The sequence below is a fragment of the Girardinichthys multiradiatus genome, chromosome 19, assembly GCF_021462225.1.
Source record: "Girardinichthys multiradiatus isolate DD_20200921_A chromosome 19, DD_fGirMul_XY1, whole genome shotgun sequence".
Taxonomy (NCBI): Eukaryota; Metazoa; Chordata; class Actinopteri; order Cyprinodontiformes; family Goodeidae; genus Girardinichthys; species Girardinichthys multiradiatus.
This window is the reverse complement of record NC_061811.1, coordinates 4,889,668-4,900,587: the sequence shown is the minus strand read 5'-3', so window position 1 is coordinate 4,900,587 and position 10,920 is coordinate 4,889,668. Positions and strand designations below refer to the sequence as shown.

The window sequence follows — 10,920 nt, the reverse complement described above, 5'->3', positions numbered from 1 at the left end:
CATGAAGAAGTTCTCAAAAAAAGTACTCAAACAAATAAACATCAGCTGAGACATTTTCAGGCATTGCTCAGTTTGGGCAGGAAATTTGGAGTCTGCACAAAATTCAGACACCTCATATTGCGTTAACTTTACTTTCATCAGAGTGAAATAGCATTTGGTCAATTTTTGTTATTTTGATTTGAATAAGATTGTGCAAAGACTTCAATGGTTTTTTTTCTGAATGGAAAGGAGGGGATTATGAATTATTCTGAACACTTTTCAATTTAGGATAGTGTGAGACTTAACATGCAGGTGATCCCAAGATCAAGCTGGATGATGATTATTATTATTGGTTTTAAAAGGGTTTCCCTGAAGTTCAGGTTTGTTATATTTAGAATATCATTGCACTAATGATGGTTTATGATTAATCAGTTTTTGCCACACCATAAGGAAAAAGGCTATTAGGACATAAAAGGAGATGGAACCCACACCCACAAGAGCCACACCAATTAGTTTGAGCCAGATCAGAGGGTGTTGGCATAATGACCGGATTCTGGCAGCTTATTCTAATCATGCTCACCAATGGCATCTTTCCCTTATCCATCTCACTCCTCGCTGCCTCTCCTTCTGGACTGGGGGTATGAATGAATAAAGTAATAGAGACTAATGTGAATGTTTCAGGACAAGAGACCACTCGCACGAGGTTCTCTTGCTTTGGCGAGTACAATTGCATCGGAAAGTTTGATCGGTGGTGATAGACAAAACAGTAGGAGCTCATAAATATGGATAGAGTCTGAGAAAATAAATTAACAGGGCCTGGCCTCTCTGCTGCCCCACTTAGACTGTCAATTACAGACCTGACAGGAGCCTTGTGAAGGAGCCACACATGGATAATGCGCACACACATGCAGACACATACACAGCCATTAAACTGTGCATTTGAGAGCATTCTGGAGCCATACAGCAGTCACCTGCTTCATTATCAGTAGGCAGAGTTCACACTTTATGACATGTATCAAGAATTTAAAGCTACTGAGTATTGTCAGCTGCTGTGCTAAAACCAATACAGGGATTCATTTGGCTGAAAAATGACAGAAATTTTCACAATTTTTTCCTTTTATACTTGAAGCACATTCATTGTTTGGTTTGAGAGCTCTGCAAAAGTTTTTGATACCAGCTGGAGTAGCACTAACAAAAAGAGGTCAAATATTTTATAGCTGCACAGAGAAGTGTTTTTACAGGGTTAATGCTTTTACATGTTTTCTTTTTTTAATTTATTGTATGATGGAAACAATGAATTATCGTATGCAGGATGGGAAAATAAAAACCTTTCAAAGAGAAAGATAAACTGAAATTCATGACCTTTTTAGAATATATTCATGAACATGTGCACTTGTGTTTTGCATGAATGGATTAGCCACATGTTTGTTATACCACAAAAAAAAGTAACCTTTGGAGAACAGCTGGCTTAAAAAGCCAGCAGAAGGAGTCATGTAGTTTAATATGTTTCATTAAATGTAATTTAGGCTAATATTAAAAAAATGTGGCAGCATAAAATAGTTTTTAACCCCTTAAAGGCTGTAGTTATTGTGACAAGCCTCTAAATGTTTTTTTTTTCTTAAAAGTTCTTACTTTTTTAGCAGTTTATGTACTCTGGCCTCCCACAGTCCAACGACATGCCTGTTAGGTTAATTGGTCACTCTAAATTGCCCTTAGGTGTGTGAATGAGTGTGTGCATGGTTGTTTGTGTGCTGCCCTGTGATGGACTGGCGACCTGTCCATGGTAGACCAGCCTCCCTCCCATAGACTGCTGGAGATAGGCACCAGCTTCCCCACGAGCCCGCGGTATAGAAAATGACTGACTGAAAATGTGAAGATTGTGGTTTAGCTTCCTATTTCTAAGTGCTACTGTTACACCTACATCTACCCTTGCCCTAAACTCCTAATTCAAAGTCACAGAGTAGTGATGAAGACATCAGTTACAGGTTATCCACACCGCAAGTATTAATTGTGCACTCTACAAATCTGACTTTTACGCAAGAGTGGGACGAAGAAAACTACAATCTAAACCCTTCATCAACGGCTCATGCCAAAGTCCTTTACTTAACGAACAGAGTATCTTTTAGTTATTTTTTATAACAAAGAAAAAAAATTATACATTCCCTTATGTACGCTCACAGCTGTACGATAAATTCACTCCCTTACACATTTCTGCTTTCGATTTGTTCTTACTTTTGATTTTTTAAAACATATACAATCCTAAATTCATGCTGACTTTAAAAGATTACAAAGCATCTCAAAACACTGAGGAAACAATTTATTATGCACTTTGTACATTTTCTGAATATTTTTTAAATCAGCCAAATCATAAAATTTTATGATCTGTAAATTACTGAATAATGGATTGGTTGGTTCATAGTAATTTTATAATTCTTAGGGCTTTATTCTCTAACATCTAGATTGGTAAAGTGTTGTTTTTATATGCATTTCCCCAAATCCCCAAACAGTAAATTATGTACGGAACTATAAGGGGACATATAAATTAGATTGAGTATTGGATGGAAATGTAATTTTATTTTGTGTAATACTGAAATAGTTTTAGAAATATTAGTTTTGATCTTTTTATCATGTGGCTTCCGGCTTAATTTATGATCAGTTATTATTCCCAGAAATGTATTTTTATCCACTCTTTCAATTTTACCATAATTTATCAAAATTTTTATTGGCTTATTGATTTTGCTATTACTCAATGTCATGAACTTGGTTTTACCTGAATTGAGTGACAACTTATTAAAGTCAAACCATTTCAATATCTATTTCCCTCTCTGCTGCATTTAAAAGGTCATCAAGGATTTCACAGAGCAATACAAGGGAATGTAGTTTTTTTGCAGGAAAATGACTCAACATACAGACAGAGCTACAGTGGAATGGTTTAGGTCAAAGTTTAATCATATGACATAATGGTCCAGTCAAAGTCCAGACCTGAATATCATTGAGAATCTGTGTCAAGAGTTGGAAAGTAAATGTTAACTGATGCTTTTCATCCTCAACACTAGCTGTTTTGCAAAGTGATCGTGATGTTGCTCCTAAGAACTAGTTGGCGATGGACAGGTTGTAAAGTTCTTGTATAATTATTTTTGGGGAGATTCAGAATTATTTCATAATATTATGCACTCTAATTTCAAGATTTGAAATTAGATCTGACCTTTTAAAGTAAACCTAATGAGGTATTTCTGATTGACCACACCTTTTCAAGACAGTATTTGCCCTTTTCCAAACTTTTTTTTTAGCTTTCTTGCTGACATTAAAATCAAAGCAAATTTTTCCTTTAAAAATTAAAAACATTTTTCAGCTTCTGCAGTAAAAGTGTCATTTAATGAAAATGAATATTGAATTTTTTTCTGTATTGACACTGAAAGGCTTTTTAGATGTTTTCAAGCAAAAATAAACTGGAAAAGACTGATTCTAATTTTCAAAAAATATCTGCTGCCAATTCTCCAGTTCCCTGAGCCAACTATTTCTTTTTGTTTTGGGTCCAGAATGTCTGTAGTTAATCCTTGCCCTGCTGTAAAGTCAGTGACCATGGTGCAGCTGCAGCTCCACCTGCCCTGCAGGAAGAATCCAAGGTCTTGTTTACCTCTGATTTGGAATGGGTTGAGGTAAGTTGAAATTATGCTTTTAGCTTTTGAAAAAATAAGAAAATAATTAGCTTTTGAGCATTTGAATAATAAATCCCACAAGTTCGCTTTGTGAATATGAATTGTGAATAAGCAGTCAGGTGCAAGAAAAAACAAGCCACCCGTGTATTACACACCATGTAAAACACATGCGTTTTGAAGTTCAGCATCACACGGATGGAAACCTTTTTATTTGCTTAAGGGAGCATTTGTGGTGATGAGAATTTATTTTAAAAGCTAAATGGTAAAAACCCCTTAGTTTTAATGTTACAAAGCTGTGCAGAGTTTGGGCTTCTAATAAGCCTTTAAACATGTTAATTGGTTGCTCCAGCTAAACCTCCTGGATAGTGTTTCATTGTCTCACAGGAACATTAACAGCCTGTCCAAACCTCATTCGTGGCTGTTTTCAGTCTGAATATCTTCCGATGCTGGAGTCCTGGTTGATACGTTAACTTCTTCCATTGTTTAAAGAAGAAAAAGCTCCCTTGAGATAATATTTCTGCATGTGTGTCCAGATGTGTGCATAGTCCTTATTGTCACAAAGAGGAAAATAGATCAGTGCCAGTTGCAACAAATACATTATAGATGAATTGTAAAGCTGTGGTTCTCTGCCAAATTTTCTTATGATGATAAACTTGCTGACAATTTTGTCAGTAAATTATGCGTAGTCTGCATCATGTTTCCAGGCAATTTCCTTATGAGCCATTAACTTGTTTACCAGTTGCAACACACTGTGAGAAGAAAAATCTTTATTGGCCGTTTGGTGCATTACAGAGATCACTTTATAGGTTTTCATGAACTCAAACACTGTATTGCTCATTTCCTAAAGGTCTTGGCTAGAAATAGCTAAAGTTCACTGGATATTGAAGACTGTGACTTTGTGAAAGAGCATGGCTGAAATTGTGTGGTATAGATTATGCCACCTGAAATAAGTTGTCATAACAGGACCATATTGATCCGAATCATTGATGGCATACAGCGTTTCACCGCCCTGTGGACAAATTCAATTCCTCTGAAAGAAGTATCTTGAAAGAACTGAGTGTAAGGCTATGGCTGACATGCTGGAGGAACAAGGGAATGTAACAGAGGCAAAGGTTCTAGTAAAGTTACAGCCATGAATCTAAACTGATTGGAAACAGGTGGCAGCTTAGGACCAACTTTTCTGAAAAGTACAAAACCTTGCAGACAGACAGAATGCTATTAAAACAAATTATTTATTTATGGAATTTGTTTCAGTAAATTAATTTTATAAAGATGTAAACAAGATGATGAAAACTTACCAGACACTATTTGGTGCACCTTGCTAGAAATGGGCTAGACCCCATGTTTCCTTCAGAACTGCCTTAATTCTTCCTCAGAGGTCTTCTGGTCTATATTGAGATTATAGTGTCAAACAGTTGCTGCACACTTGTCGGCTAAACATCCTTTCTAAGAATCTCCTGTTCCACCACGTCCCAAAGGTGCTCCTTTGGATTGAGGTCTGGCGACTGTAGAGGCCACTAGGAAACAGTGAACTCATGTTTAAGAAACCAGTTTGAAGTGGATTGAGTTTTGTGATGCAGAGTTCATGCTTGAAGAAACCGTCAGAGTATAGGTACAGGGATGGACTTGGTCAGCAACAACACTCTGGTAGACTGTGGCGTTTAAATGATGTTCAGATGGTACTAAGAGGCCAAAAATGTGCCAAAACAATATCCCGACAACCAGTTACTGAGACTCCCACAAGGAGGGAAAGCCACAAAAGATCATCACTAAAGAAGCTGTCTGATCAAAGTGTTTTATCAAGGCCTTATAGTAGAAAGTGAAGTCAAGGAAAAACGTTAATTGAAACAGATGCACAAGCAACAGGCCTAATCCTGTTGAAGAGTTTTAGCAAGATTTCCAAGGCATGGACTAGGGCTGAGACAGTGCTTCAAGAGTCACCACACAGACGTATCCAGGACATGATCTGCAACTGTCACACTCCCTGGAGGAGTGGTGGAGACGGACAGAATCCAAGTACTTAGTGTGTATACTGTACAGTACATGGAGGTACATTTCAGTAGGCCAGTATTTTCTGTATTGAAGAACTGTTTTCATTGGTCGTTTAACATTCAAATTTTCCAAAAACACTAAATTTAAAGTTTTCATTAGTTGTAAGCCATTGTCATCAAACTTAACACTTCAAACATATCATTCTATGTGAGTAATCAATCTTTGTAATGATGAGTTTCTTTTTTTTAACTGACTACCTGAAATAAACCTTTTTTAAAGATTTATTAAGATGGACCTATACACTGCTTTTGTTCTGAGTTTCTTACCTTCTGCTATTTTTATATTTATTTCAGATTTAGGTCTGTGTATAAACAAAATAAAATGATTATAATGACATTTAAATATCTAAAAACAGATCTTTTGTGTGTTTAAATATGCAGCCAGATGGATAGATTTCAGAAGTTGTGACAAAAGGGTAGATTAGTGCTTAATCTTGTTGTAGGCTTTCTTCTTTCACTCGGATTCATTCCAGGAAACAAGGGAAGCTTTGAAATCCATCCAAATCTAATTAAAACTCTCAATACAAAAGGGCTGTGTTTTTTGACAGTTTGATTGGAGAGATGAGAAACACGGTGAGGGAGGGCCTACTGTAGCCATTTTCACAGGAGACACCATGCAGTGTTGTCCCTCGGAGGGGGTGCCTTTTGTTGTTCCTGGAGACAGATAGGCATCCCTGATAAATGTGGGCATGTGTCAAAACTTGGGAGGGAAGCAGAGGGAGAACTGGAGGTAAATTTGGCCTAGTTGGGCATCATTAGAGCTATTGTGCAGCTGTCAGTAAGAGGACACACTTAGTATTTTAGCTTATTTACTCTTTGCTTAGTTAATTATTTTCTAGGTTATATTTTGGGGAAAAATATTACTGTGCAGTCAAATTTGTATCTCTATCAGTGTTCTTACAAGTTTTCAAATTTAAAAGTCCACACTTTTCTAAACTCAGAACTAAACATATTTTTTTTAATCTGTTGTTTCTATAACATTCTGGACATCTGAGTATGCAACATTTACACAGTTGGGTTTTGTTATCTACTGTCGTTTGTAAAAAAAAAAAATCATGAATACTGATGGCTTCTGAACCATCAGGGTCATAAAGGCCCCTTTTACAGCTGTTTTAGGATCTGGACCACACCAAGGTATAAGACACATTGCAATCTTCGTTTAAGGGAGGGAAAAATCTTTTGCAGTGAATGTTTGTGAGCATATAGTCCCTTCAGTAAGATATTTTTGTTTTCTTTTACCAATAATTAGCCTTAGCTGTCAGGGTCTGGGTTTGTGTGTGTATGTGTGTGTTTGTGTTCACTTTGTTTTTAGCTTTCAGATGGTTCCAGAGTTTCTCAGGTGCACGGGGTGACAGGTGCGACTGATCTGCTGATTGCCTTGAGGAGTATTTAAGCAGGAGGCTGCCAGCACTTCAATGCCAGTGTTTTCCTTCAGTGGTAACAAACCTAGCCACTACCCAAGCTATTCTTCGTTCCATGAATCTTTGCTGACATTGTGTTTGATTTTTCGCAGGCTGAAACCTAAACCTTGTTTATCTTCATTGAGCTTCGGCTTTGGCTCCAGTGATTTCCTGGACGCTCAAGTTTACCTACGTTTTGTAGATTACATTCTGGATTTTGTGTTTTGGATTAAGCTGGCAGCTTCCTGGAAATTCCCGACTCCCGAACCAAGGCAGAGGCGTACCCTGTCCACCCTCCAACGCAAGTACCTGAACATTGAACTCTCTCATGAACTCACCAGTATTCCCTCCCCATCTCGTACTGAAGAATCTGGACAACCTAGCTTCGCACACCCAGGTTCTGACTCCCTCTACCCCTGGCGACCTGACGGCATTTACTTAGTAAGACACTTTCTTGTTTACAAGTATCGTTTTCGTTAACACCGTTCCCTGTTTCACCAGTTCTCTTCCCCTCTCTTTCAGTTGGTGAATTTACCCATTCATGTCCCTGTGTCCACGTACTGTAAATAAACACCGTTACACTTTCAGCTTGTTTCCTCTGAGTGTTCTTTGTATGTGGATCAGTGCTATATCCAACATGACACTAGCAGTGAGTTGTCTCTTTCTATGTGTCGCAGTTAAATGTAGGAGAAAACATCTGACTGCAGATTTCATCTGAGATTTTAATCCCTTCTAACTTCCACAAGTGTAGTGTTGGATTGACAACTTTTAAGGGTCGACTTAAATGTGGTAAGAAAACTAAATACAGACGTAGTTTGAGTAGCAAGACGGATAGCGTTGTAGAAAAGGTTTTGTGACAGCTACGTTACTATAGTGTTGGTTAACCCTCATGCAAAACACTGACTATGTGGAGAGAAGTGAGACTTGCAGCAGTGCTGGTCAGTAATGGAATAGAAAATAAAATGTGACTGTCATATGTAGGGGTTTTTGTTGCGAACCAAAGTGCAGAGATGGGAGGAGTCGTCATGGCGAGGCAGAACGATGATTTGTTCAATCCAGACTTAAAGCTTAAAGCAGGCAGTCAAATTCAATTAATTAGAATATGTGTTCCAGCGAGGATTGCTTGTCAGATTAAGAGAATTTTATGGAAATTACCTTTTAAGCAGGTATAAAGCATACCTTTCAAAAAGACATTTCTGTACTAAATATTTTTTTTTTATTGGTCTGTAATATTCTAATCCTTAATGTCGTGTTCTCATTAGCTGTAAGCAGAAAATCCTCATTAATAGAAATAAAGGCTTGAAAACATCAGTTTGTGTGCAGTTATAATCTATATAATGTGTAAGGTACTGAAATGAATGAACTTTTCAACAACATTCTAATTTACTCTGTATATCGTTTGTCCCTAACTCAGAATTCAAAACAATGAGTTGTACAAAACTATGGTGGCTCAAAAGATGGACGTCATCTAAATATAAATCCATGTAATGAGCGCTTTAGTTTTCAGAAAGTCAGATTTTTATATTCCCATACATTTCCAGACTTCATAGGAACCCTGCTTTGTGTTATGTACATTTTAAAATATTTTCCACAAATAACAGCACTGAACACCAGAAATAAACACTACTGGACTGCAGACTCCTGAGTAACTGGGCATGAAGCCATAAAGTAATGCAAGAGAATGTCTGGCTTCACATGGACAGGACTTCAAATGCTGTCTGACCACTGGCAGAAAAAAGGAGAAATCAATATTTCTTCCCAGGCCAGGGACACTCTGAGGCCTTGCCTGCCCTAACAACAGGCTTTACTGCTGTGTGTCTTATAAACCTATTGAATCTCGGGGATCTCAAACTCTGCCTGACGACAGGCCCTCCCGGGCCACCAGCTCTCACTTCACTTGCAGTCCCAGCCCCTGCAACCTGTCGATCCCCAGCTTCCACGGCAGCAGCAGTGCTGTTAGTATTGTTAATGGCTATTGTTATGAATGAGGACCTCTGCTCCTGATTCTTCATTGGCAGGCTTGGGGCAGGCAGATGGATGGCTGCTACTTCTTCTCTGCTATCAGGACAGCCCAGACACTGGGTCCAGGACTGGATGAACAAAGTAGGAGGAATGGGGCTCCAGTAGGGAGTAAAAGGGTTAGAGGGAGCAAAAAGACTGAGAGGAAGGGGGAGAGAAAAGGGATGAGGCAGTCGAGTCAAGGGAAGAGGGCGTCAGAGACAAAAAAGCAGAATAGGAGGGGGCAAGAGACAAGGGTGATGGAGCAGAAGAGAAATAGAAGGGAGTAGGTCTGTCCTCCACTGAATAAATTTAGAGCTGCATTGTAAAGGTGTAAAGTAGGAGTGTGGCTGCTGTCTGTGACAGAGCCTGAATTCTCAAAGAAAACAAGGAGGGGATGAGGGGCACACATTACCCTGTTACTGGCCCCCTGCCAAACCCCCCCCCCCCCCCCCCCCCCCGCATCCTGCTCCAGCACCCCTATGTGGTGATGAATAGTGGTACTTGCTGAAAGTGAAGCCTGCTGGTGAGCCTTGGCTTGGAATGGGAGGCAAAAGGAGACTGCTTGGAGGATCATGGCGACAAACTCACCAAAAGGCTGCCCTTTCGTCACTCATTCACTTCAATAAGACAGAAGGGCCGACTGTTGGCACATCACCAGTGACAGAGATTACAGGGAAAAATGCATTTAAAGCTACCGGCCAGTTGTTTTACATCAGTGAAGCTCACATTAAATCTAGTTCACCATTTTAGTACTGAAAGTCACAGTTTACAATTAGTTTTGCTATTCTGCTCCAAATTAGCCGTAACCCTAACTGGATCAACACACCAATATAACAAACTAACTCCCGTATTTGGTGTAAAAGTATGAATATTTGTGTTTTTCTCTGCTTTGATTAACCTTTTTCTTCACTTGCATCTATTCATGGTGGTGGTACTGTTGGTTAAGTGGTTTAATTTCTATATGTTACCAACAGATGCACCAAGATAAATGTGGCTAAAGAACTGAAATGTAAAGCAACCACTAAAGACCCCGTGTGTTTCCTCCTTTCACTTTGTTTAAAGCATAGATAATGCCATTACTATCAAATTATTTAAAGTTCTAACTGGGATCCACGTGGGCTTTGAAGTGCATAAGGTTATGCCTGACTTTTTTCAGAAAAACTCGAACAACCTTTTGAATGTGTAAAAAATGGTCTGAGTCAGAACTTTTTGAATTGTTCATTGCTTCTCCATTTGTAGAAATGGATTTTGCAGCCTATTTCTAAAGATCGTTATCCTATTGCTGATATTATTTTTTTTATCCCATTTAAGGTGGAAATCATCCACCATAACGACCAAGATTGACTGACAACCAGATAGACTGTTAATAGGTCCATGTTGAACCAATTAGCCCCACCATGCCTTCACCTGCATTGCAGCCTACACCATTGGTTCAGGCAACACCAGTGGGAAGAAGTAACAAGAAAATCTGTCTCCGAGTCTAACCTGTGAAGATATGTAATTATTTATAGGATAAAGTGTAAGGTGGCATGCAGCGAGTAAATGAGAGAACATTTAGAAAGTAGCATTTTATTCAGTTCTGTCACACCGCCATTCTCTTTATGCACTTTGTAGAGTTTCAAATATATTTTACATTGGATTTCTATGATTGCTGTTATGATGTAAGTAAAGGGTGTAGATTTTTACCAGGTTATGTTCTGAGGATGATTAATTATTTTCATCACCCAATGTTTCATTTCCCTTGCATTTATGTTAACGTCCATAATGGCTTTTGGATCACCAGTCATTTCCTCTTTCAAATGTGTTAGGTTGAACTCTGGAGCTAGAATA

General features: G+C 38.5%; 1 long non-coding RNA gene across 1 annotated transcript; it reads left to right on the top strand.

Annotated features, from left to right (window-relative positions):
• Nucleotides 1-7,150: 7,150 nt before the first annotated feature.
• On the top strand, nucleotides 7,151-7,676 carry LOC124855109. The gene is made up of 2 exons (XR_007035009.1): nucleotides 7,151-7,530; nucleotides 7,612-7,676. It is a non-coding gene; the product is annotated as an uncharacterized LOC124855109 (long non-coding RNA).
• Nucleotides 7,677-10,920: the final 3,244 nt, after the last annotated feature.